General features: G+C 37.9%; 1 protein-coding gene across 1 annotated transcript in view; it reads left to right on the forward strand.

Moving 5' to 3' along the window:
- The window catches only part of DNAJC1 (DnaJ heat shock protein family (Hsp40) member C1), a 188,694-nt gene that overhangs the window by 133,666 nt on the left and 28,144 nt on the right, over positions 1-26,884 (forward strand). The gene's annotated exons all lie outside the window — the stretch shown is intronic.

The raw sequence follows: 26,884 nt of genomic DNA on the forward strand, positions 1-26,884 counted from the left end.
CCATTTTTATGCTGCTGATGCCTAAATTTATATGTTTACATGAGACTTCTTTCCTGAACTTCAGATCTGTTTATTCAACTGCTTACATGTTTCCCCTTTTGTGTCTAATAGTCATCTTCAATTTAACATGCTGCTTTTTCTCTTTCTTTCCTGCTTTTTGATTGTTTTCTCATTCTAGGTTTTGCCTTCTAATAGTTTGCCAGTTACAGACTCTGTTTCTGTTCTTTTAATGGATAACTATAGAAATTGCAATATTCATTATTAGCATAACCCTTTTTATGAAAAATATGAAGACCTGGGAACACTATAACTCTTTGATTCCTCCTTCTTGATTGTTACATTATTAATGTATTTTAATTTTGTCTTTTTTAGCACTTAAGAGCATCATTATATTTACTTTTTACGCCCTCTCTTCCTGTCTTCTTATTGCTCAGATTTTCTATCAGGAATCATTTAATTTTTTCCTGAGGTTCATCCTTTAGACTTTGCTTTAGTTAGGGACTATCTGTGGGAAAACTCTTAGTTTGTGTGAATATGTCTTTACTTTGATTCTTTTTTGCTGTGGAATTCTAGGTTGACAATTATCTTCTCCTAGCACGTTGATGTCATTTCGGTGTCTTCTAACTTCCATTTTTACTGTCAACTGTCAGTCTAATTGTTGCTCCCTTGAAGATAATCTGTCTTCTTTTACCTCCCCTGGCTTTTTAAAAGACCTTTGTCTTTGGTGTTCTCTATTTTCGTGGTTACATGTCTAGGTATGAATGTCTTTTTATTTACTTTTCTTGGGATTTATTGGGCTTACTGAATAGGAGATCAGTGCTTTTTTCAATTGTAGGAAAAGCTCAGTTATCATCTCCTTATTTAATTACCGTGTCCCATTTGTGCCTCATTCTGAGGCTCTGATTAGATATTTGTTAGGCCCTCTCACTCTATATCCCATATCTCATAACCTCTCTTTTATATTTTTCATACTTTCAGCTCCTTGGGTCTCATTCTAGGTGGCTTTTTATTTCCTATCTTCCATTTTACTAACTCTTTACCGCTATCTCTAATCTGCTGTTAGACCTATCTACTGAATTTTGTATTTCAATTTAAAAATTTTTAAATGCTAGAAGCTCCGCTTGGTACTTTTCAAATCTTTTTGGTAAATATTTATAGTGAGTATTTATTGTATTTTCATACTGGTCTTTTATCTTTTTAAACACACTAAAGAAATGCTTTATAATCCTTGTATGACAATTCTAACATGAAAAGTTTTTGTGGGTCTTTTTCTCCTATTTGTTTTATCCTGTGAGTTCTCACTCATGTGCCTAGTGGTTTTTTTCATTATTGTTATTATTGGGAGCTGATCTTTCTTTAGAAGGTTATTGAACTCTTTCAGGCCTTAGATAAACGGACTTCCTTCCAGGCATCTGGCAACCATGACACTACTAGCATAGTACCACCTTAAATTGAATTCAGGACTTGGAGCTTTTTTGGATATAAATTTGGACTGTAAATCCGGGTGAAAGCCAGGTCATGGTTACAAATCTCGGAAACTTTTTATCACTCTGAGGTGCTCAGCACCTAGAAAGCACCTTTCCTTGCAGTCCCATGTGGATGGGAGTTATGTGGTGGATTTTTTTCTTATTTGCCTTAAACTGAGGATATACTCCTTAGTAGAAATGGAAGAGTCTGTTAGACTTCCCACTTCATGTTGACTCTGGAGTTTATTTATGTTCCTTGAAGTTTTAGGCCCTGTGAGACTAGATTTTTACCTTCGCTTAGATTTTAGATTGAAAAATCCTTATTATCTTGTGAGTTCCTCAAAGCTTATATATAATTGTTAGTTTTCAGCTACAGGGATGATCCAGATACGCAGTCAGCCATATTGGGAAAACATTAAATCTTTGATATCCATTTGCCTACTAAATTGTTTTTTTGAGAGCCCAAAGTTACATCCTAAAAATGTCAGTTAAAGCAGTTCCAGTAAAGTAGCAGCTAGCGCCTTCACAATGATAAGATGATAATAATGATGCTAGCTAACGCTGGTTGACCATTTATGGTGTGACAGGCAGTGTACCTGAATTACCTCAGGTAAGCCTCGCATCAACTGTATGAGGCGCTGTTATTATCCCCCGTTCACTGATGAGTTAACTGAAGCTTACAGTAGTTATGTTCTTTGCCCAACTTTATACAGTTAGTAATTAGGGGAACTTTGATCCAAAAGCAGGTCTATCTGACCCCATTACTTTTACTCTTAATCATTACACCATACTGCCTTTAATGGGATCATGGCCATTATATTACAGACCTTTCATAACTAAATTCGGTTCAACTACAATACTATACTTAGTAAGTGCAATTTAACCTAGAGCTGGTTAAGGAAATCTGAAGCTCAAACAATTCTTTTTCCATTTTTAAAATTCAAGAAGTGTTTATATTTTATTATTGATGCATTCAGAGCATGGAATGGCATAGTTTCTTTGACATTTAAGTAAGTTTGTTTTTCTCAATTCAAAGAAAAGCCATTTTCCCCAAATTATAAGAATGCAATAGCTATATAATTTATAAAAGTTTTTTATTCAGATAAATAAAATTTAATGTAGACTTCTTAAATGTACTTCTTTGTGTATATTACAAACAATCTGATTACCTATTCCAACTGTAGTATATTTGATCTACATGCCTTATTGTCTTACAGTCAAAAGACCAGTGTGGTTTTTCTTTTTTTTAATAATTTTCTGCTTTAAAACAATTGTTTTGGAGCATTTAACAATAAAAAAATAATTGAGTTAATGCTTTATGCTTGTAAGTGCTACTAAATTTGAAATCCCAAAATTTATTTATTTATTTTTGTGTTTGTGAGGAATTTTGGCTCTGAGCTAACAGCTCTTGCCAACCTTCTTCTTTTTGCTTGAGGAAGATTGGCGCTGAGCTAACATCTGTGCCAGTCTTCCTCTATTTTATGTGGGAGGCTGCCACAGCATGGCTTGACAAGTGGTGCTGGGTCCATGCCCGGGATCCAAACCTGCAAACCCTGGGCCACCAAAGTGGAGTGTGCGAACTTAACCTTTATGTAAACTTAAGCAGGAATTTTAGTGTAACATTTATTAACCGCCTTAATAGTGACTTTTTTCATCCAGTTTGCTTGATGGAGAGTCAGGCTGTATGAAACGGCAAATGAAGTTAACAAATTTGCAATTTATCGTCTTCTGATTAGTGCAGCTTGAAGGGACAAAGAGAAGCATCAAAAATAGAGTATGTCATCTAGAAAACCCTTTAAATTTATATCCATATAATTACCAAAACCAAGATAGTCTCTTCTCTATAGAGAGGTTGAAATATCTATTGTTTCAAACAGTCATTTTCCTTTAAGTGATAATATCTTTAAAAGCTACTCTGAATGTACTAGAAAATTAAGTATAAAATAAGCTGATTTGAAAATGGACATATGGGAAATAATTCAAAATTATTTATGGGATCAAAAATTGCAAAGTTGAATAATATTTTTTTAAATCATGGTGTAGTTACTTTCCTGACATGTCACTGTCTAAAACTTTTTATATTGCCATTATTTTCTGTGTACTCCTAATAGACATATATCCTCACACAGCCAAAACCTGCCTACATGAAAAACTGTCCAGTGACAGTAAGATCGTAAAATAGTTTCTGAATTTGAGGTCATTAGCAAAAACTCAGTAAGTAAATGTACTAAAACCAGAAGATGGCACACTTATATCTTCTTTGATCTGAATTTAAAAATTAAGCTCTTCGCCATAAAGGTCAGAGAGCTAGGATTTCACTGAGCTTACAGAATCAGCTAAAAAAATCTTTTAGGATCATCTTACAGATAAATACATGTGTGTGACAAAAAAGGAAAATTAAGCTTATTCCAATAATACATATTTCTTCTGACTGAAATATTTTTTTGAAATTCCAAATAGTATATACTTCCAAGAACTTTGTACCTCTCATTCTGACATATTTGCATACCATCCTAACTATTATATTGAATATTATATTGAATCTTTTCACCCACAAGTACACTTTTCCCTGCTGTTTATTCACTCATTCATCCAGCAGTGATCTAATCTATTGACTACGGCATGCAAGGCACTGAATTAAGCCTGCGGGATATATTTGAGAACATAACAGCTGCTGCTCTCACGGAATTTACATACTGACTAGAGGGAAAGATAGATTCTACTGGGTTTCTCCATTACTCAGTTTATACATGTCCCTCATCAGACCATTCTTGCACAGTTTTTGATAACTGGACTATTAACCTTATTAGAGACCATCCCAAATTATAGGAAGGCAGTGATGGAATTTTCTCACAAACTGACCCCTTAGTCCTCTGCTCATCTTCCATATTTACTCCTGCCAGTTCATCTATGCCTACATTTTCAGCCATCAACTCTATTCTGAGGACTCCCCAAGGTGTATCTCTCACACCTCTTACCTTTCTTTTGTAGCTACCTACAGGACCTTGCCATGTCATAGCGCACAAGGTACCTTCAACTCAGCACATCTAAAACGGAACTTAATCCGCCCCAACTTTCTCACATCTATACTTGCACCTTAGTCTGCCAGGACCACAGACTCGGGATTTATAGCTTTTTCTTTGTTTTTGGTTTTAACTTCTTCCTGTTTTTATAAACCCAGTTTATCCTGGCTTTATTATCTCTCTCTGTTTCTACCCCTCGCTTTGAAATCCCTCATTGCTAACCATCCTAGTCCGCTATCTCATTATCTCATGGCTGCTAATAGTGTGACTGTTATCCTGTCAGTTCATCGTGTTTGCTTCTCTCAGATTAGACCTTTGACAACACCGTTTCACTGGGGAGTCACTCTTTCCTCAAGTATTTTCTTACAAACTCATCTTACTGTGATCTCTCCCTTATCTGAATTCTTATAGCACTATTTCTGAACCAGTTAATCTTATACTTAGGTGTATAGTGTATCCAGTATCTGGTTGGTTGTAATTTTTCTCACTAAAAAATAACTTGCTCACCGCCTTCTATGTGGAAAATGTGTGACTGGGTGATGGAATGATGAAGAAAACATAGCCAATTTTTTCATTGGTGTTAGCTAACGTTTATGAAGTGGCCACTGTGTGCCTGGTACTGTTCTACGCACTTTATGTATAACTCACTTAATCCTCACAGCAACCTCATGGGGTATACGCTATTATTTCCTCATTTTAAACAGGGGAAACTGAAATATAGAGAGATGAAATAACATTTTCCAAATTAGTTAGCCAGTAAATGACATAGCCATGATTCAAACCCGCTTCACCGGCTTCAGAACCCATGATCTTAGCCACTACCACTATATCACCTGGTTGAAAAGGTAAGACAGAGACCTCAATAAGCATATCTTGAGGTATACTGTAAGAGCTTTGTGAGAGGCTTAAAGTGCTTTTACACTTCAGCAGATGGCAAGATCACTTCCACCTAGGAAAAAAAACAAAGGCTTTACGAAGAATTGGGAAGTGGGGTGAGGAGAAACATTGCAGAGAGAGGAACTTGTATGATATAAAGCTCTCTTGAGACAAGACTCTTCAGAGCATATTACCAGGAACAGTGGGTAATGTAGTCTAGCTGAGACAGAACTTGAAATGGTAAATGGAAATAAGTTTGCAAAAGTAGGTTGAAGCCAAATCATAGATCTTGAATGTGAGATGCAGGTGTTAAATCATATTTTGTAGGTGGTGGAGTGATGTTATTGTCGCTTTCTTAGAAATGTTCAGCTGCAGTGGTGTATAAGGTGAAAGGAAGGAGAAGGAGCAGTTAGAAAGTTATTGCAATGGACTGAGTAAGATAACGAATCCCCGAATTAGGTAACTAGCAGGGAAAGTAGAGACCAGAGGAGAAACCGTATGAATCCTCTTGAATCTTCAAGATTTGTCGCCTGATTGGCTATACAGCAAAGGTGGGAGTGGGGGACTAAAAATGGCTACCAGGCGATTGGAACAGGCAGGCACCATTAACAAAGATAAGGGAATTCAGTTAGGAGGTGATAGATGGGAGAAAGGAAGATATAGTCAGTTTGAGACATGCCAAGTTTATGATGCTGGTGGAAGGGCACATTCAGCAGACAATAAGTGATATAGAATTTAAGAGGTGAGAATTGGAGATGTAACTATTGGAGAAGTTGGCATCCATGTGATAGCTAAGACTAATGTAGGTGTAGAGGAAAACATCTAGGGGACAGACGGAGGGATCAGAACCACCAAAGGAATACTCCCAAAGTAAGGAGAACCAGAAAGATTAAAACAGGAAGTGAGAGAGTGAAATGTAGCAGAGAGGTAAAACAAGATGTGGCAGATTTATCAGCCACATTCATGAAACTAGCTTGCGAGAACATAAGTATTTATGCTTATGTATACTTGTGCCTTACATAGGCTATTTTATTCCTTTCCCTTAGATTTTTATTTTTCTTTGCTTCCTGTCATTGGCTGTTCTACTTCAAATAATTTTCTGGTCCGCACATCAAAAATCAATTCCAGATTCCTTCATAGCACCTGGAAATCCTAGATTAGCTATGGTATCTACACATGTTATATACATATGGATAAAGCAAGCACTATCTTACAGACTTAAGAGTAAATGTAGATTCGTCCTTGAGAAGCCTGCCTGGGAGATTTCTAGCAACAGAAAAGACTGAGTAGATGTGAATGAGCCCTGCCCTCCAATATAAAATTAAATATTAGGAACAAAAAAATGTAATCATAGCCTTGATTAAAAGAATAAAAAGGAAATCCAGTTTTGTTTTAGTGCCAGTAGCAACAGCCCAAAAGCACAGTCATAAGCAGGAAATGACACCACAGAATATAAGCCTTGGTGCCTGGGGTTTTAATACCTACTTGAGACAAAAATTGTGTCTTTGGGTCCACGGGCGGCTGGAATTGAGTCCCTCGCATAAAGCCTAGTCTCAAAGGATGACCTTCTATGAAAGGAGAATGAGAAAAATTCCGTGATCCAGAAGCCAATGCAAAAACAGCTCTCGACCACAAAACTAAGGACTATTGGAACTCCTGTTGAGGGAATTTTTTTTAAAAACCTCAGTGAAGCTGTGCTCACAGTAAAAATATAAACTTCAAGAGTAGTCAACAGATGCAACAAAGGAAAAAAACTCATTCCAAGAAAAGGAAATAAGAAAACCAATTGGAAAGAGACCATAAAATTAATTATTTTAAAATGAATGAATACCAAGATTAGTTGGGACTGGCTCCGTGGCTGAGTGGTTAAGTTCACACGCTCCACTGCAGCAGCCCAGGGTTCAGATCCTGGCGCGGACATGGCACCGCTTGTTAGGCCACGTTGAGGCGGCGTCCCACATCCCACAACTAGAAGGACCTGCAACTAAGATATACAACTACGTACTGGGGGGGTTTGGGAAATAAAGCAGAAAAAAAATAAAATAAAATAAATGATTAAAGAGATAAAAGAAGGAATAAAACTATAATGAAAGAACATGACAGGATAAGAGGAAAAGAGGAGAGAACTTCTAGAAATGAAATGTTTATTGAGATTTTTTTTTTAATGATTGGATTAAACTGCTGAGTCGAAAATTAATGAATTAGAAGATGATCTGCTCAAATCACCCCGAATGCAGAGCAGAGGTAAGAATGGAAAATACTAGAATGGTTAGGAGGTATGGAAAGTAGTATGAGAAAGTACAACATGTATCTATCTAATGGCCATCTCAGCAGGAGAGAATGGGAGATGCAATGTTTGATAAAATAATGGCTGAGATTTTCCAGAATTGACAAGAGGGACAAGTCCTCATATTTGAGAAGTACACAATGTCCTGAACAGGATAAATAAAAACAATCCACATCTAAGCGAACCATGGAGAAACTGTTTAACGTTAAAGCAAATAGAAGATCTCAAAACCAATGACAGAGAGAAGACTAAGGAAAAGCAGTATACTAGCAATTACCTTCTCATCTGCAACAAAAAAATATGAGAAAAAGTGGGAAAATATCTTCTAAGTGCTGAGAGAAAATAATTGTCAACTTAGCATTTTATGCCTCGCTATATTTTTAGTTGAGAATAAGAAGAAAATAAGATATTTTCAGACAAATTAAGACAACAGTTTGCTATTCACAGACCCTTACTGTGAAGGCTACTAAAGGATATGCTTCAGCTAGAAGAAAATTGAATGTAGAAGGAATTAGAGGGCAGCAAGAAAAAGTTGTGACCCAAAAAGTAAATATGTTGATAAATCTTAAGCATTGGCTGTAAAAGAAATTATTGAAATGATGATGACTAACTTGAAAGGGGTTAAAAATGAGGTGGAACGACAATACATGATAGCTTTCCTTAGAAAACAGGAGAAGGAAATCAGAAAGAAACACTTTAGGATCTTTGTATTTACAATATGTAATGCTAAAGTTGAAGATAGTCATACCCTATTGTCAGGAATCAGCAATTCCACTTCTAAATACATACACTAAAGAAACACATACACATACAGGTAAAGAGTCATTTAAAAGATACTGATTAACTTTAGACTTTGTTAGTGGTTATTTTAAAAATATAGGGGTATCCATTAATAAAACTAAGATGTACAACTTTCAAGCCAATAGATGGAGGAAAAGAGAGTAAGAAAACTTGATTGATAGAATGTAGGAAAGAGCAAGAATAAAAGAAAATGTGGTAAATAAAAAGCATAAATTAAGATAGAGAATAAATCTAAATATTTCAATAATCACAACAATGAAAATAGACTTTTCAGACTGAAAAACTAATACAAAATGCAGCCACATGTTATTTGTAAGAGAAGACATTAAAGCACAATGTCACTTAAAGATTAAAAGTAGAGAGATGGAAAAAATAAGAATCTTGACCCTAATAAACTTTATGTATCTAACAACATAACCCAGATTTACGCAGGACAAAAAATATGCACACTTACCACACCTTCGAGGACCAGATAAGCTCTAACTTATATAGTTTATTCAAATGTAGAGAGAGAGGAAAAGCTCCCAAAGTTCTTTTATGAGACTAAATCTTAATTTCAAAAGTAAATTAAACGTATATTATGAAAAAGGAAAAGTAGAGGTCAATGTTGAACATAGATACAAAAATATCCTCAAAAATGTTAGATACTTGGTCTTTAAAAGCTGTTTTCTAATGTTTTAGATTTGCTTTAAAATAATACAGAAGGAGGAGGTGGGTGGTGGATCCGTGAAACAAGATTGGTCATGTATCAATTAGTGAAGCTGAGTGATGGATACATGAGCATTTATTATATTATTAGTTCTATTTATATGTTAACATTTCTTCATCTTAGTTTTTTCTTAAAGTGTATTAATCAAGTATTCAATAGAATTCAACATCCTTTATACCCAACTGCAAAAATGCAAAACTGTATACTTACCAGTAAAATACTTGAAGCATTCCCTTAAAAATCATCAACATGAAAATAATCCATTTCCTTCCATTCAACATTATCTGGAGAGCCAGTTCATAAGTACTCACTTGCTGTGAGACCTTAGGACCAAAAAAATAAGGTAACTTTCCTAAGTCTCTGGTCTGTTAAAATGAGTATGTTTCTAATACCCACCTAGGAACATGGAATATGGGCAATCCAGCTCAGTTAGCCCGGCCACGCCCAGCCTAGATCAACCATCTCTGAATGTCCCACAGACTCATGCCATAAATAAATACCTGTTATTTTACACACTGAGATTTGCAGTTGTTTGTTTTCCAAAATAACAAACTAATACATCTGGCAAAGTTAAAATTTAGATGTTGGCAAGTATGTAGAGGAAAAACAGGAACTCTCCATTGCTTCTGATGGGAAAGTAAATTAATACAATTACTTTGGAGAACAATTTGGCAATATTTAATTGTAAAGTGGAAGATACCCATATCTTATTATCAGGAATCAGGAATTTCACTTCTAAATATATACACTAGAGAAACACAGATGCATATAGGTAAAGATTCATTTAAAAGATATTCATTGCAGCATTCCAATAGTGAAAAATTGGGAGAAACCTAAATGTCCATCCATAAGGGGAATAAATGGATAAATAAATTATATATTATAGCCATACAATGTGTAGTGGGTTGAATAGTGCCTCCAAAAATTCACGTCCACCCAGAACTTCAGAATGTAATCTTATTTAGAGATAGGATCTTAGTTAAGATGAAGTCATACTGGATTAGGATGGGCCCTAAATCCAATGACTCGTATCCTTTTAAAAAGAGAGGACATGGGACCGCTCCCGTGGTGCAGCGGTTAATTGCACATGTTCCGCTTCGGTGGCCCGGGGTTCGCCAGTTTGGATCCCTGGTGTGGACATGGTACTGCATGGCACGCCATGCTGTGATAAGTGTCCCACATGTAAAGTAGAGGAAGATGGGCACGGATGTTAGCTCAGGGCCAGTCTTCCTCAGCAAAAAGAAGAGGATTGGCCGATGTTAGCTCAGAGCTAATCTTCCTAAAAAAAAAAAAAAAAAAGAGAGGACACCCAGAAACACACACAGGGAAGAAGTCCACGTGGTGACACAGCAGAGGTTGAGCTGACACAGCGACAAGCCGTGGGACACAGAGATTGCTGGCAGCCTCCAGAAGCTGGGAGAGAGCTGTGGGACAAATTCTCCCTCACAGCCTCCAAAAAGAACCGCACCACTAACGTTCTGATTTCGGACCGCTAGCCTCCTGAACTAAGAGAGAATAATTCATCCTGTGCAAGCCGCCCAGTTTGTGGTAATGTTTTATGGCAGCTCTAGGAGCTAATACACAATGAATACTGCATAGCAGTTAAAAGGAATGGACTAGAACCATATGTATCAATATGGGTGAATCTTAAACTTAACATCAGTTGCGAAGAAAGCAGATAGTATAATAAAATTTGCGTAACCCCAGGGCAGACATGAGTGTAGGGAGGAGACTTGGACCTCCAGTAAGCAAGTGGTACTGACTAGACAGAGTGGTTTTGAGCTTTCTTATAAAAATGAGTGAGGTACACTGAGAACTATAAAACATTGCTGGAAAAAATTAAAGAAGACTAATAAAAGGAAAGGCATCTCCTGTTCGTAGATTAGAAGACTTAATATTGTTAAATGTGAATGCTCCCCACAGTGATTACAGATTCAGGGCCGTCCCCATCAAAATGGAATCACAGGGGATCCCCGCTCCCAATAACCAAAACAGTCTTAAAACAGAACTAAAATTCGAGGACTCACATTTCCTGATTGCAAAACTTACTACAAAACTACAGTAATCAGGGGCCGGCCCCGTGGCTGAGTGGTTAAGTTCAAGTGCTCTGCTTCGGTGGCCCAGCGTTTCACCAGTTCGGATCGTGGGTGTGGACATGGCACCGCTCATCAGGCCATGCTGAGGTGGCGTCCCACATGGCACAACTAGAAGGACCCACAACTAAAATATGCAACTGTGTACTGGGGGGATTTAGGGAGAAAAAGCAGGAAAAAAAAAAGATTGGCAACATTTGTTAGCTAAGGGGCCAATCTTTAAAAAGAAAAAAAAACTACAGTAATCAAAATATAGTGTGATACTGGTATAAAGACAGACATGTATACCAATGGGACAGAATAGAGAACCCAGAAATGTCCCTCACATATATGGTCAAATAATTTCCAGCAAGGGTGCCAGGACCATTTGATGGGGAGAGGGCAGTCTTTTCCACAAATAGTGTTGGGAAATGTGGATATCCACATGCAAAAAATTGATGATGGGCCCTTGCTTTACACCATATACAAAAATTAACTCAAAACAGATCAAAGACATAAACATAAGAGCTAAAACTATGAAACTCTTAGAAGAAAGCATAGGAGGAAAGCTTCATGACATTGAATTTGGCCACTTTTTTTAGATATGACAGCAAAAGCATGGCAACAAAAGGAAACATAAGATAAAATGGACTTCATCAAGATTAAAACCTTTCATATATCAAAGGACACTCTCAAGAGAGTGAAAATGGACCAGAGTGGGAGAAAATATTTGCAAATCATATATCTGATAAGAGATTAATATCTAGGATATATAAAGAACTCCTACAACTCAACAACGACAAAAAACAACCCAATTCAAAGAAGAGCAAAGGACTTGAATAGACATTTCTCCAAAGAAGGTATACTAATGGGCAATAAGTACATGAAAAAATGCTCAACATGATTAATCATTAGGGAAATGCAAATCGAACCCACAGTGAGATACCACTGCACACCCACTAGGATGGCTATAATAAGAACAAAAACAAAGGAAGATAGCAAATGTTGGCAAAGATTTGGAGAAAATAGAATCCTCATCAATTACTGGTGAAAATATAAAATGATTCAGCTGCTATGAAAAACAGCTTAGTAGGTCCTCAAAAAAGTTAAACATAGAGTTTACCATGTGACCCACCAATTTCATTTATAGGTATATACTCAACCTAACCCTAACCCTAAATTTATGTTAGAGAATCTTTGTGCAGTCATTATTTCTTATTTTCTACTTTTTTTTTAATTTTATTGAGGTCATATTGGTTTATAACATTGTGTAATTTCAGGTGTACATTATTATATATCAGTTTCTGTATATACTGCATCGTGCTCACCACCAATAGTCTAGTTTTTATCCATGACAGTACATAAGTGCCCCTTTCCTCCTTTTGCCCACCTCCCAACCACTTTCGCTTCTGGTAACCACTAATCTGTTCTCTGTCCACATGCTTGTTTATCTTCCACATATGGGTGATATCATACAGTGTTTGCCTTTCTCTGGCTTATTTCACTTAATAGCATACCCTCAAGGTCCACACATGTCATCGCAAATGAGATGATTTTGTCTTTTTTTACGGCGGAGTAGTGTTCCATTGTGTATGTATATATATATATATGTGTGTATGTATGTATGTATGTATATCACACCTTCTTTATCCATTCATCAGTTGATGAGCACTTGGGTTGATTCCACACCTTGGCTATTGTGAATAGTGAATAATGCTTCAGTGAACATAGGGGTGCATAGATCTCTGTTTTGTTGATTTCATGTTCTTTGGATAAATACCCAGTAGTAGGATTGCTGGATCATATGGTATTTCTGTTTTTTTAATTTTTTGAGAAATCTCCATAGTGTTTTCCATAGTGGCTGCACCAGTTTTGCATTCCCACCAGCAGTGTATGAGGGTTCCTTTTTCTCCACATTCTCTCCAACACTTATTATTTCTTGTCTTGATAATTAGAGCCATTCTGATAGGTATAAGGTGATATCTCATTGTAGTTTTGATTTGCATTTCCCTAATGATTAGTGATGTTGAACATCTTTTCATGTGCCTTTTGGCCATCTGTATATCTTCTTTGGAAAAATGTTTGTCCATATACTCTGCCCATTTTTTGATGGGATTGTTTGGTGTTTTTTTGTTATTGAGTTGTATGAGCTCTTTATCTATTTTGGAGATTAAACCCTTGTCAGATATATGATTTATAATTATTTTCTCCCAGTTGGTGGGTTGTCTTTTCATTTTGTTAATGGTTTCCTTTGCCTTGCAGAAGCTCTTTAGTCTGAGGTAGTCCCATTTGTGTATTTTTTCTTTTGTTTCCCTTGCCTATGTAGACATGGTATTCAGAAAGATGCTGCTAAGACCAATGTCAAAGAGTGTACTACTTATATTTTCTTCTAGGACTTTTATGGTTCAGCTCTTACCTTCAAGTCTTTAATCCATTTTGAGTTAATTTTTGTTTATGGTGTAAGATAAGTGTCTACTTTCATTCTTTTGCATGTTTCTGTCCAGTTTTCCCAACACCATTTATTGAAGAGACTTTCCTCTCTCCATTGTATGTTCTTGGCTACTTTGTCAAATATGAGCTGTGTGTAGATGTGTGGTTTTATTTGTGGGCTTTCAATTCTGTTCCATTGATCTGTGTGTCTGTTTTTCTGCCAGTACCATGCCATTTTGATTACTATAGCTTTGTAGTATATTTTAAAGTCAGACATTGTGATGCCTCCAGCTTTGTTCTTTTTTCTCAGGATTGCTTTGGCTATTAAATACAGAGACCAGATTAGTGGTTGTCAGAGGCAAGGAGTGGGGGTTGGGCAACATGGATGAAGAGGATCTGGAGCTACAAACTTGCAGCTATGAAATAAATTAGTTATGGATGTAATGCACAGTGTGGTGGCTATAGTTAATAAGACTGTTGCATATCTGAAAGCTGCCAACAGTAGATCTTCAAAGTTCTCATCGCAAGAAAAACAATTTGCAACTATGTATCATGACAGATGTTAACAACTTACTATGATCATTTTGCAGTATATACAAATATCAAATTATGTTCATCTAAAATTATTATAATGTTATATGTGAATTATACCTCAATAAAAGAAGATATTAACGTCATAGTTAACTGGATAAAGAGTATAAGGGAACTCCATACTATTTTCACAACTTTTCTTTAAGCCTAAAACCATTTAAAAATAAAAGTTAAAGAATTTTAAATGAAAATGTAAGTTACAGTGGAAGAAAATCTTCATAAAACATACCTGACAAAGATCTTGTGTCCACAAAATACAAAGAACTCTTACAACTGATTAATAGTAAAATAACCCAATTAACAAATGAGCAAAAGATATGAAGACATACTTCACAAAAGTGGATATTCAGTTGGCCAATAAACACATGTAAAGATACTCAAGATCATTTGTTATCTGGGAAATGCCTATTATTGCCACAATAAGATATGTTTTCATTCCCATCAGAATGGTCAAAATTGAAACAACTGGTAGTATCAAGTGTGGGTGAGGATCTGGAGCAATGAGAACCTGCATACATTTAGAGTGTAAAATGATACAACCTGTTTGGAAAAATACTTATGTAGTTTCTCATAAAGTGAAATGTATACTTTCCCCATGACCTAGCAATTCCACCACTAGGTATTTATCCAAAGAAATTAAAACATATGACCACTAAGACAGTTATAAACAAATGTCCATAGCAGCTGTATTCATAATACATAATAACCAAGAGCTGGCAGCTACTCAAATGTCCATCAGTAGAAGAATGGATAAACAAATTGTGATACAAATCTTTTCTATGATATGTGTTATGAATATTTGCTCTCAGTTTGTGGCTTTCCTTTTCATTTTTTAAACAGTTTCTTTAAGAGACCAAAAGTTTAATTTTAGCAAAATCCAAATATTTGTGGTTTTACCATTTTAAAGTCATTAGTTGTACACAACTGGTATTCTGTCACTGAGAGAAGGTTGCCAAAACCTCTGCAGTGAAGGAGTCTCTGAGGGACACTAACAGGAGTGGCTGTTGTTTTACAATTTGGACGGATTCTGGAGTCTTCAGTAGAAGGGGCCCCATTCAAGGAGAGCAGTTTGCAAGTAACAGCGTAAAAGAGCTTAAGTACAATTTGTAAGTGAGAAATATGTTTCCTCCAGAACACAAAAAGCCTAAAAGAAGTTGTGGGTGCTGAGAGAATCAATGGCTGTTTCTTGACAGTGTTGTGGGTGGAGCAGCCCTCAGTTTACCAAATAATTTTCAAGACTTTAACCAAGGTGATGAGGCCTTATCCCATGTCTGAGGCAGTGGCCCATCCCCTTTGTGAGCTCCTTTGTGTTTGTATATCCTGAGCGAGTGTGTCAAATCAATCTCCTTAGAGGAAGAAGTCATCAGTGTAATGTTATCCCTGTGTTCCTGGAGGAAGCAGCACGTAGTTAGGATGTAGTCCTCAAAGACTGTGCGATGACAAGGCTGTTGAGGTACCCTGTGGCGGCTGGGTGCAAGTATCTCGTGTCCCTTTGGAGGTGAGGGCAAACTGCAGTCCAGAGACTGTTGAATAGGCACTGGACACAGCGTGTTCACCAAACCTGTAGGAGCAAAATGTTCACCAGCTGCTGATGGATGAAGTCAGCAATTGCAGTAATATTGGCTATGGGGACCTTAGTGAGGCCCACAGCATTAAGGTCGAGGTAATCTCCCATAAGGCACCATTCATTGTTCCCAAGTTTAAGAGCAGGTCAGATCGGGCTGTTAAATGGCAAAGCAGTGGGGATAATCACCCCTTCTCTAAATGTCTTGTATAGTGGATTTCAATCATCAAAGGCCCTGTTTTAGTTTACGTTGGGCCATGTTAACTATTTTAATGGGGCGGGAGATAGTCCATTTTAAAGTGGTTCCATTTTACCAAGATAATTTGTAAGTGCCAAATACTTAATTTATTATTCATTGCTTCAGAAAGTCCATGACCACTAGGAATATTTTAGGACAAGAGGTTCTGTGGCCATGAGGAATTTAGGCATGGTTAAGGTGAGGTGTACCTGTTGTCCTCTGTATCACGTTGAGTAATCCCCTAAGATTATAGGTGGTACCTTGTTTAAAGTTAGTGGGATCCCCAGTGTAACTGTAATTCAAGCCCCGGTATTGATTAAGGCCTGAAAGTTTGCCAGTTGCTGTATTTCAGCAGATATTAAATTAATTCAGAACCAGTGTTACAGAGGCACAAAAGGCAATCTATGCCTTTTTTATCTTTTTGTTGTATAAATTCTTTTGTAAATTTCAGTTACCAATTGGGGCTAATTGTGCACTTCCGTTTCAGTTTTTGTTTGTTTGTTTCCTCCTTGTTATGGGCTGAGTTCTGTCCCCCTCCATCATACATTGAAGCCCTAACTCCCAATGTGGCTGTATTTGGAGATGGGGCCTTTAAAGAGGTAATTGAGGTGAAAGGACGTCATAAGGTTGGGACCCTAATCTGATAGGACTGGTGTCCTTATAAGAAGAGGAAGAGAGACCAGGGATTTCTCTCTCTCCTCCCACTTACAGAGGAAAGGCCGTGTGAGGACACAGTAAGAGGGAAGCCATCTGCGAACCAGGAGGAGAGCCATCAGGCCAGAAACCAACCCTGACAGCACCCTAGTCTCGGACTTTTAGCCTCCAGAACTGTGAGGGAATAGATTTCTGTTGTTTAAGCCACCAGTCTGTGGTTTCTGTTGTGACAGCCCTAGCAGACCAGTACTTTCCCCTTGTATCCAGGTTTCTTCTCTCTTCTCTTTTTTGTTTTTTTTGGTGGTGGTGGTTACTGGTATACTATACTTCAGGGAAGTCGTCTCTACACTGCTTTTTTTTATGAATTTCTTCCTCCAGACAGCCTCAAATCGTATCATCAGGATTAGGGTCCTTCCCCATGACAGTGGTTGAATTAATGCCTTGAATGCCACAGGGAATGCCATGGGTGTTTTTCCCTATAACCCTGAGGATCCCGATCTTTTTTGCAACCGAGACATAGGCAGCAGAAGCTGCGGAAGCATTTTGTAGGTTCCTTGTGAGCCGTCTGCCTTTAGGATGGTGAATCTCAGTGATTCAACTCTTCAAGTAATGACTGCTCTTCAAATAGTGACTGCTGTTCCTCCACACAAGTGACCACCCAGTGGGCCTGTATATCATGCAGGCTGTAAGTCTTTTCCCCTTGGCCCTCTACAGACAGGGGGCCAACACCTGGTTGAGACACACAACCAGTCAGTCAGACCCAGGATGAATATTTCCCCTGAGTCTGGCATCAGTCATGGCTTATGCTGGAATCAAGACATACAGTTCAGTCCAAGACATTTAGATGGGTCTGAGCTGAGACACACAACCCAAGACCACTTAAAGGGGGGCCCCAATCCCATACTCCTCTCCCTTAAACACCAGTTATTGAAACTTCTGATTGAGGTTGGTTAAATCTATATCAGAGGCTTGGGAGAATTCAGCAATTGCAGCTCAAAGCAGCAGAGCCAGTTAGCAAACTGAAGCAAGAGAAGAAAGATCACCAGTGATGGTGGTCTTCCCTAGACGTCCTGCTCCCAATACCAGTTGTTGTGGCTGCCTTGCAGGGACAGGATAGACCTCCCCTGCACCCAAAATTTGGCTCAGATATCAAGAGTGATGATGTTGGACTGGTCTGTTGGCATAGTGGTTAAATTTGTGCACTCTGCTTTGGTGGCCCAGGGTTCATGGGTTCAGATCTCGGGCACAGACCTACACACTGCTCATCAAGCCATCCTGTGGCGGTGTCCCACATACAAAATAGAGGAAGACTGGTACAGATGTTAGCTCAGGGACAATCTTCCTCAAGCAAAAAGAGGAAGATTGGCAACAGATGCTAGCTCAGGGCCAATCTTCCTCACCAAAAAAAAAGAGTGATGATCTCTCACACACACACCAAGAGAATACAAAAAATGGTTTAATATATGTAAGGCTTTCTGGGGAAAACAGGGCAAGCCTCCCGTGTTGGCCCAAAAATTGCTTGCGAGAGTTGGGAAAGGAGACTTGGTTTGGGGTTTTTATTGTTGTTGGGGGTTGTGGCAGGGCTGGGATGAGGAATCTCACACATGGGGAGGGATTTGCAAGGTTTCAATCTCCCAGGCGTTCTTAACTGTTTGCCCACATGTGGGGCACAAGGGGAAGAGAGAAGGGTGAGACTTCAAAGCTATCAGCAATCAAACATCATAAAGTGGAATCAACTCTTTATCACAATATTAGATTGTCATGAGTAGATGATTCTGGTACACGCTGTTTAAGTTAAAATGTGAATAATGTAATATGTGTATCACAGTTTTAAATAACCCTTCACAGATTTTTCCACATGAAATCAAATGCTTGGTAAATGTATGACCTCGATCACGTTTGTTTATCATTCCTCCTTTCTGAATCCCCACCAAAATGAGAATGAAAGAATAAAAAAGGCATAAAGCCTACAGCAAAGAGAATGGCAGAGGCAATTATAGCAGACAGGGAATGTTAATGAAATTTTAGAAGATGGGAAGCGATGGATAATGAGTAGCTACTTAGGTCTTAGCTTTCCCCACTCTGTCCTTGCAGCGGGGAGGAGCCGACTCCTCACAGAAGCCCAGCAAAGGCCAGAATTAAAGGTGTGGGGTGGAATAGGAGGATTGGATAGAAGACGGTGCACAGAGTAGTGAGACATCCCTCCTTCCAGATCTCCTTCCCCAACGTGAATTTGTTACTTAACAGTGTTCTAAGGAAAGGGGTAAAAATGGGCAGAAAGCTTTGTTGAAAAATAGCTTGAAGAACGCCAATCTAAGATTTCACTTATGCGAAGCTCCTGGAACTCCTCTCTCACTCAGCCTCTCTCAAAGAGAGTTTTACAAAAGAATTACGCCCTCATGCTCTATACATCTACTGTACGTGATGAATTAACTTCTTTCCTGGCCTACTTATATACCATCCTTGGGAGAATTGAAAAAAGTCCTCCGAATTTTTTGTGTTTTATGGTTCAGACAAGGAGCCCCAGTTGTGAACTGGTACTCCCAGATGGTAAATCAAAAACAATGTTGCTTTCCTAAGAAAATTACAGAGCTTAGTACTCTCATTACAGATGAGAGATTCTTACCACATCCCCACATTACTCCGTATCACTCACCTGTTGGGCCTGTGCAGTGCATTATCACAGACTTAATTAGAAGTTGGTGCCAATCCCAGCTGTGGTTCTGGATGTTGTCATCCTGGGCCAGCTGTGTCCTTCCACCTGATTTCACATCGCCTCGTAAGGAGGCTGCTCCTCAGGAGTCTTCTCCTCCAGGTCTTACTCTCAGCACTGTTACTGCCCCAGCTCTTGTGGTCCCCCTCCCATACCTTTGTAAATAAGCCCTCCTCAACCGACCAAATAAGCACACAACCAACTGAAGGAAAAAAATTCCTCCAGAAAACAATCCCATTGAAATTGCATCAAAAAGAGTAAAATACCTAGGAATAGGGCCAGCCCTGTGGCCGAGTGGTTAAGTTCGTGTGCTCTGCTCTGGCGGCCCAGGGTTTCGCCAGTTCAAATCCTGGGCACAGACATGGCACCACTCATCAGGCCATGCTGAGGCGGCACAGAAGGACCCACAACTATAAATACACAACTATGTACCAGGGGGCTTTGGGGAGAAAAAGGAAAAATAAAATCTTAAAAAAAAAAAAACCTAGGAATAAATTTAAGCAAGGAGGTGAAAGACCTGTACACTGAAAATTGTAAGACATTGATGAAAGAAATTGAAGACACAAGTAAATGGCAAGATATTCTGTGCTCATGGATTAGAGGAATTAATATTGTTAAAATGACCACATACACAAAGCAGTCTACAGATTCAGTGCAATCCCTATCAAAATTCCAATGCCATTTTTCACAGAACTAAAACAATTCTAAGATTTGTATGGAGCCATAAAAGACCCCAAATAGCCGAAGCAATCTAGAGAAAGAACAACAAAGCTGGAGGCATCTTGCTCTCTGAAACTATATTACAAGGCTATAGTCATCAAAACAATATGGTATTGACATAAAAACAGACACATAGATCAATGGAACAGAACAGAGAACCCAAAAATAAACCCACACATGTATGGTCAATTAATTTATGACAAAGAAGTCAAGGATATACAATGAGGAAAGGATAGTCTCTTCAATAAATAGTGTTGGGAAAACTGGACAGACACATGTAGAAGAATGAAACTAGATCACTATCTGAAACCATACACAACAATTAACTCAAAATGGATTAAAGATTTGAATGTGAGACCTGAAACCATAAAAATTCTAGAAGAAACCATAGGTAATCTCTTGACATCATCTTGACAATGACTTTTAGATTTGACACCAAAAGAAAAGGCAACAACAGCAAAAATAACCAAGTAGGACTACATCGAACTAAAAAGCTTCTACTCAGCAAAGCAAACCACTAACAAAATTAATTTGCAACCTTCCGAATGGGAGAAAATATTTTCAAGTCATATCTGATAAGGGGTTAATATCCAAAAATATGCAAGGAACTCATACAGCTCAATAGCAAAACACCAGATAACCCAGTTAAAAAATGGGCAAAAGACCTAAATAGACATTTTTCCAAAGAAGACACACAGATGGCCAACAGGTACATGAAAAGGTGCTCATAACCACTAATCATGAGGGAAACACAATTCAAAACCACAATGAGATATCACCTCACACCTGGTAGAATGGCTGTTTATTCAAAAGACAAGAAATAACAAGTGATGCCGAGGACATGATGAAAAGGAAACCCTCAGGCACTGTTGGTGGGAATGTAAATTGATGTAACCTCTTTGGAAGACAGTATGGAGGGTCCTCAAAAAATCGAACATAGAACTACCATATGACCCAGCAATTCCACTTCTGGGTATTTGCTTGAAAAAAATAAAAACATTAACTCAAAAATACATATGTATACCCATGTTCACCACAGCATTATTTACAATAGCCAATATGTGGAAACAATCTAAGTGTCCATTGATGAATGAATGGATAAAGAAAATGTGATATGTGTACACATTGGAATATTATTCAGCCACAAAGAAAAAGAATGAAATCTTGCCATTTGCAACAACATGGATGGACCTTAAGGGCATTATGCTAAGTGAAATAAGTCAGACAGAGGAAGACAGATACCAAATGAGCTCACTTATATGTGGAATCTAAAAAAACAAACCGAGCTCGTAGATACAGAGAGCAGATTGGTGGTTGCCAGAGGCAGAGGGTGGGGGATGGGTGAAGGGGGTCAAAAGATACATTTCCACTTATAAGATAAATAAATCCTGGGCATATAATATACAGCTAGGCAACTATAGTTAATATTGTATTGCATATTTGAAAGTTGCTAAGAGAGTAGATCTTAAAAGTTCTTATCACAAGAAAAAAATTCTTTAACCACGTATGGTGACCAACGTTAACTAGACTTAGTGTGGTGATCATTTCGCAATACATACAAATATCAAATCATTAGGTTGTACAGCTGAAACTAATATAATGTTGTATGTCAATTATACCTCAATTTAAAAAAAAAAGAAATCCCTCCAGTAGCTTTGTGTGTCATCCAGAGGAAATGAGCTGGAGTCCCCTCAGCACTCGTGTGATTTCACATCCTTACCTCTCTGGCCTCGACTCCTCCCGCTGCCCCTTTGCTCGCTTGGCTCCAGCCACCCTGGTCCTCTTGCTATTCCTCCAACATCCTAGACCTGCTCCCATCTCAAGGCCTTTGCAATTTGCTGTTCCCTTTGCCTGGAGTAATCTTCCTGTGTTAGTTATCTTTTACTGTGTGCCAAATCACCACAACACTTAGTGGCATACAGTATTTCAAAGAGTAGTGGATCAAGCATCTGTGTGTCCATTTCCCAAAGGGGATTTATTTACTGTTGCTCCCCAAAAAGGAGGTAAAAAGGAACTTAACTGTTTGCATTGTCTTGAGCAGTGTTTCTCAAACTATCTGTAGTGAGGGACCAGGTTTTAAAAGTTTTTCTTTCCCTTTGTTGCTGACCAATCTGGAGTCCTGTTCCACCTACCGAGGATGCAGCTTGCACTTCCTGTGACCCACCGTGCTGGTTTGACAGCACTCCAGCTGGCTTATGTTCTGTTTAAAGGAAGGGTTTCCTCATCCTGGACTTGATTGTTGAGCCGTGTTGAATTGCTGTGAGTTCTAACCCTTACTCTGTTTCTGAGCTTACTTTGTCACAGATGGGTAACAAACAGTGGTTGGCCCCAGCCCACAGACCACACTTTAGAATCACCACTCCAGAGGAGACCTCTCTTTTGGCAAAGTCACTAAACCATAGATAAGGAGACTTTTATGGGCACAGCGTGAAATAATGATTGCTGCTAAAGGGTCACAAATTAGAACAATAGTTTGGGATGAGTTACCAGCTTTTCTTCAAAAAAGTGAAAAGACATTTGAAGTGATTTGTTTTTAATTTTGTGGTTTGTTTTTTTTGTATACAGTTTATCCACGTATATAGTCAAGGGCACTTAACTGTTCAATTTTTTAATTGAAAAGGAAAATTGTATAGCTGAAAGCCAAATGCACATTCTAAAACACAAAATCAGTGTAGAACATTGAATTAGAGGGTGGCAGATTATTAGATTCTTTAGATATACCATCCACACTTTTAGATATACATCTGATATTTTAGCCGGTTGATGATATGAAAGGATATTATTTATTTTTTTTTTTTGTAAAGATTGGCGCCTGAGCTAACATCTGTTGCCAGTCTTTTTTTTTTTTCTTCTTCTTCTTCTTCTTCTTCTCCCCAAAGCCCCTCAGTACATAGTTGTATATTCTAGTTGTGGGTCCTTCTAGTTTTGCTGTGTGGAAGGTCACTTCAGCGTGGCCTGATGAGTGGTGCTAGGTCTGTGCCCAGGATCCAAACCCATGAAATCCTGGGCTGCCGAAGCAGAGCATACAAACTTAATCACTTGGTCACGGGGCCAGCCCCAGGATATTATTTCTTAAGTAAAATTTCTGAGAACTTATGAGTTGAGCTGAATCTATTAAAAAATGGTTGATTCCGGGGGCTGGCCCCGTGCCTGAGTGGTTGGGTTTGCGCGCTCTGCTGCAGGCGGCCCAGTGTTTCATTGATTCGGGTCCTGGGTGCGGACATGGCACTGCTCGTCGGGCCACGCTGAGGCGGTGTCCCACGTGCCACAACTATAGGGACCCACGACAAAGAGTATGCAACTATGTACTGGGGGGCTTTGGGGAGAAAAAGGAAAAAAAAATGGTTGAATCCAAAATTTTAACTTCTGTAATTATATAAATAACGATCATTAATAGGTCGCTTAGATAGAAATGCAGTCATGTGCTGCATAATGCTATTTTGGTCAACAACAAACCACATTTTGGCTAGTGGTCCCATGAGATTAGTACCATATAGCCTAGGTGTGTAGTAGGCTATACCAGCTAGGTTTGTTTAAGTGAGCTCTGTGATATTGGCACAACAAAATTGCCTGATGACACGTTTCTCAGAATGTATCCCCGTTGTTAAGCGACGCATGACTATATTGTTCATTAGGAAGTTTCAATATCTATTTGTTAGATAGAAATGGATCTTTTATCATTGAAGCATAAAAATACAATAAATAAGTACATTTAAAATTTTTCTTTTAATTGAGCCATAAGTTTTCAGTACCAAATTATATAAGACTTTGTAATTAACATTTTATAGTCTAAAGCTGTGAGGGGAAAAGTGTTTAGAGGTTACTTAAAAAACACTGTGTGCTTCACCCACAGCCTCCACTCCTATCCCTCAAGACTAGTAAGGATTTTCAAAGGCACCAAATCTTTGAACATGGCTGGTTTTATGACAAAAATCTATCCCACAGGGACATTATTTGGGAATACAATTTAAATTTTCATATCAGCTCTTACCTTAGTAGATGTATTTTTGGATCATTACATAAAAATATTGAGTAATTTGAAAACTTTTTATTTTGTATTCAGTATGGAGATTTATTCCCAGAGAGAGGTTTTTCTGATGCAAAATTGGAATGCTTGTGTAGTCACAACAGCTGTCCCCACACCATGTGGTATCTTCCATTACTTTACTGTAGAGATGGATTTTTGGCCCAGTGTCTCAGTAATATTGGACACACATGGTTTTAAGTGGCTAAGCAGTATGCTTATGCATTCATTTGACTTTCACAGCTACAGTTGGCTCCAGATTAGAACAAGGAGAATACATTCACACCACGGCCACCCTCATGGCTGCTGTAGTAGCTGGATCACAGTAGGCTCTTGCTTCTAAAGACATGACTAACCATTGCTGAGGAATTACACATTCACCAAAGCGCCTTACAGCGGTAGGAAAGAGAATAATGAATTGCTAAAAGGAGTCTGTCAAAGATTTCAGATTATGGTCCTAGTTATTATCGATCTAGTTTTTTTTTAATATTAATAAAAATCATGGCTATGAAATAACTATGAAACTAAAAGGAAAGATCCTCATAGCGGATGATTTTTCAGGACATCCAAACATTTGATTTAAAATTTCTCCTTCCCAGAAAAAAAATGAAACTGTACTTTTAGACTCATCTTACTAAGAAGGAATTAAAATCAGATTGATTTTTAATGCCCATTGTTCATATATGCAGCATATTTGGAAAGGCAATCTATTAAAAATAGAAATTCAAGAATTAGTTTACTATGTGAAACAATGGTTTATATTATTGACATTTTAGAAATTTTGTTTGCCCCAAAAATGTTTGTTATAATAAATGCAGAAATAAGATGATTTGATATAATGTGAATTTGTATTGATACACTATATATTTGACTACTATATCTCTGTGCGGTGTCAACTTAATCCTCTTCACAGTATGACTTTGTACTATAAGCTTATATTTAAATTCTTCTTAACTCTTTTGCATTTCTGAAGCCAATTGGTATAGTTATTAAAGTTTCAGCTTTTTAGCAATAAAAATATAATTTCCTTGAAAATCCAATTATGTCCCTTTAAATAATATCTGAATACTAATACTTTTTCCCCTAAATAAAGTAAAAACAAGCATAAAGAAAGGAAGAAAAAACCTTTAGTGTAAATTTTTAAATTATCTGATATGGAGAATTAGATTTCTGATATTCATTAAATATCAAAGAAATCCCGACCATGCCCAGTGTGGGCTCCGTCTTTACAGAGGAGAATTTATGCGTGTATCCTACGGGTTGTACTGATGAATATGTTCGAGGCTTTCAGCTTTTAGTGGATACAAAACAGAATGATTGATAAAATCCTGCCTGCTATTGGCTATTATTTACTGACTCTTAAGTGGCAGGTTGTATTTATGCCAATTTATCTGCTTCAGGGAACATTCTTGATAGCAGAACAAAGTGAATAAAAGTAGTTTGCTTTGCAAATGAATGCAAATGGGAGAGCCTTTCGGAAAGCCCTTTAACTGGGGCAGTGCACTTTGATTATGAGTGAAGCTGCCATTTGGACATGGTGAAAAGAGCACGCTTGAACCATTGATTGGGGGAGACAGTAAAAAGTCAGGAAGGGCCCCGTTAAGCTCGCAGTGAGGCAGGCGGATGTCAGTGTGGTTAGAGCACAGTGGGAGAATGACAGGGAGGATTAGTGTCAGGGAGAAGCTTTGCTGTAGCTGTGGAGATAGTCCCTGGGGTCACTCACCTCTGACTGTTGTTCTGTGCTGATGGTTCTGTAATGCAAACGGCCTGATGTATGCCTGTTCATTATCGGAAATGGTGATTAGAAAAGGTATTTGTCTCAAAGGTTTCCTTCTTTCGTTCTTTTTTTCTTTCTTTTTAATTAAAGGAAAATAAGGTGGGCTTCCTCCATCTCTGCTGACTCCTAGAGCATTGTTTCATACCAGGGTGCTTGCTGCCTCTGGTAGGACTAGTTTAGTGCTAGATTGTAATGTAGCATAATTGCAACACGGTTATTTGTTATTTGATAATAGTTTCTTTTGCTTTGCTCTGCCTTGGGTTTGACCAAGTGGCAGTGCTGAATAAAAGGCAGAGAATATGCTTGCTTTTAGAATGTTTGCTTTTGCAAAAAAGATGTTATAATCTGTGACGTATTTTATTATCCAATTTAATCATTTGATCAACTTTAGAATCTATTTCCCTTCTCAGAACTGAAACATTGCTTTGCATGGACTTGATGGTTTAAGTCTTGGTCGCAAGAGTTTCTAATTTTATTTCTATTTACAGGTTTTAATAAGGCTAGCATTTGATAAGTTAAACTTCTTGAAAATACGTGATGTTTAGAATTAGATATTGTTAGGTAGAATGAATAAGAAATCTATCTTTGTCTCAGTTCTGATTCTAAATCAGTACATTTACTTGTTCGTACTTTCATTTATGCTTGTAAGGCTTTTTGCTTTCTTTAAAATATAATTCTTCTTAAAACTTTGACTTTTTATAGTAATCTTTATGAGGCATTTGTGAGCAGCAGTGACACAATGCATTTCGTAGGCTTTGAGGATGGTTCCTCACTTTAATGCAAAACTGAATTTTTTTTTCTTTAATGTCCTCAAAAGCCTGGCCTCACAACATTTCTGCCTTCTTATTTAGTATACATGGGAAAACTTAAAAGGCTGCTGGAGCTTTGCATTCTAATGTTAAATATGCAGCTCAAACCTTTATCCAAACTGTCAGATAC

The sequence above is a fragment of the Equus caballus genome, chromosome 29, assembly GCF_041296265.1.
Source record: "Equus caballus isolate H_3958 breed thoroughbred chromosome 29, TB-T2T, whole genome shotgun sequence".
NCBI classification, from domain to species: Eukaryota; Metazoa; Chordata; class Mammalia; order Perissodactyla; family Equidae; genus Equus; species Equus caballus.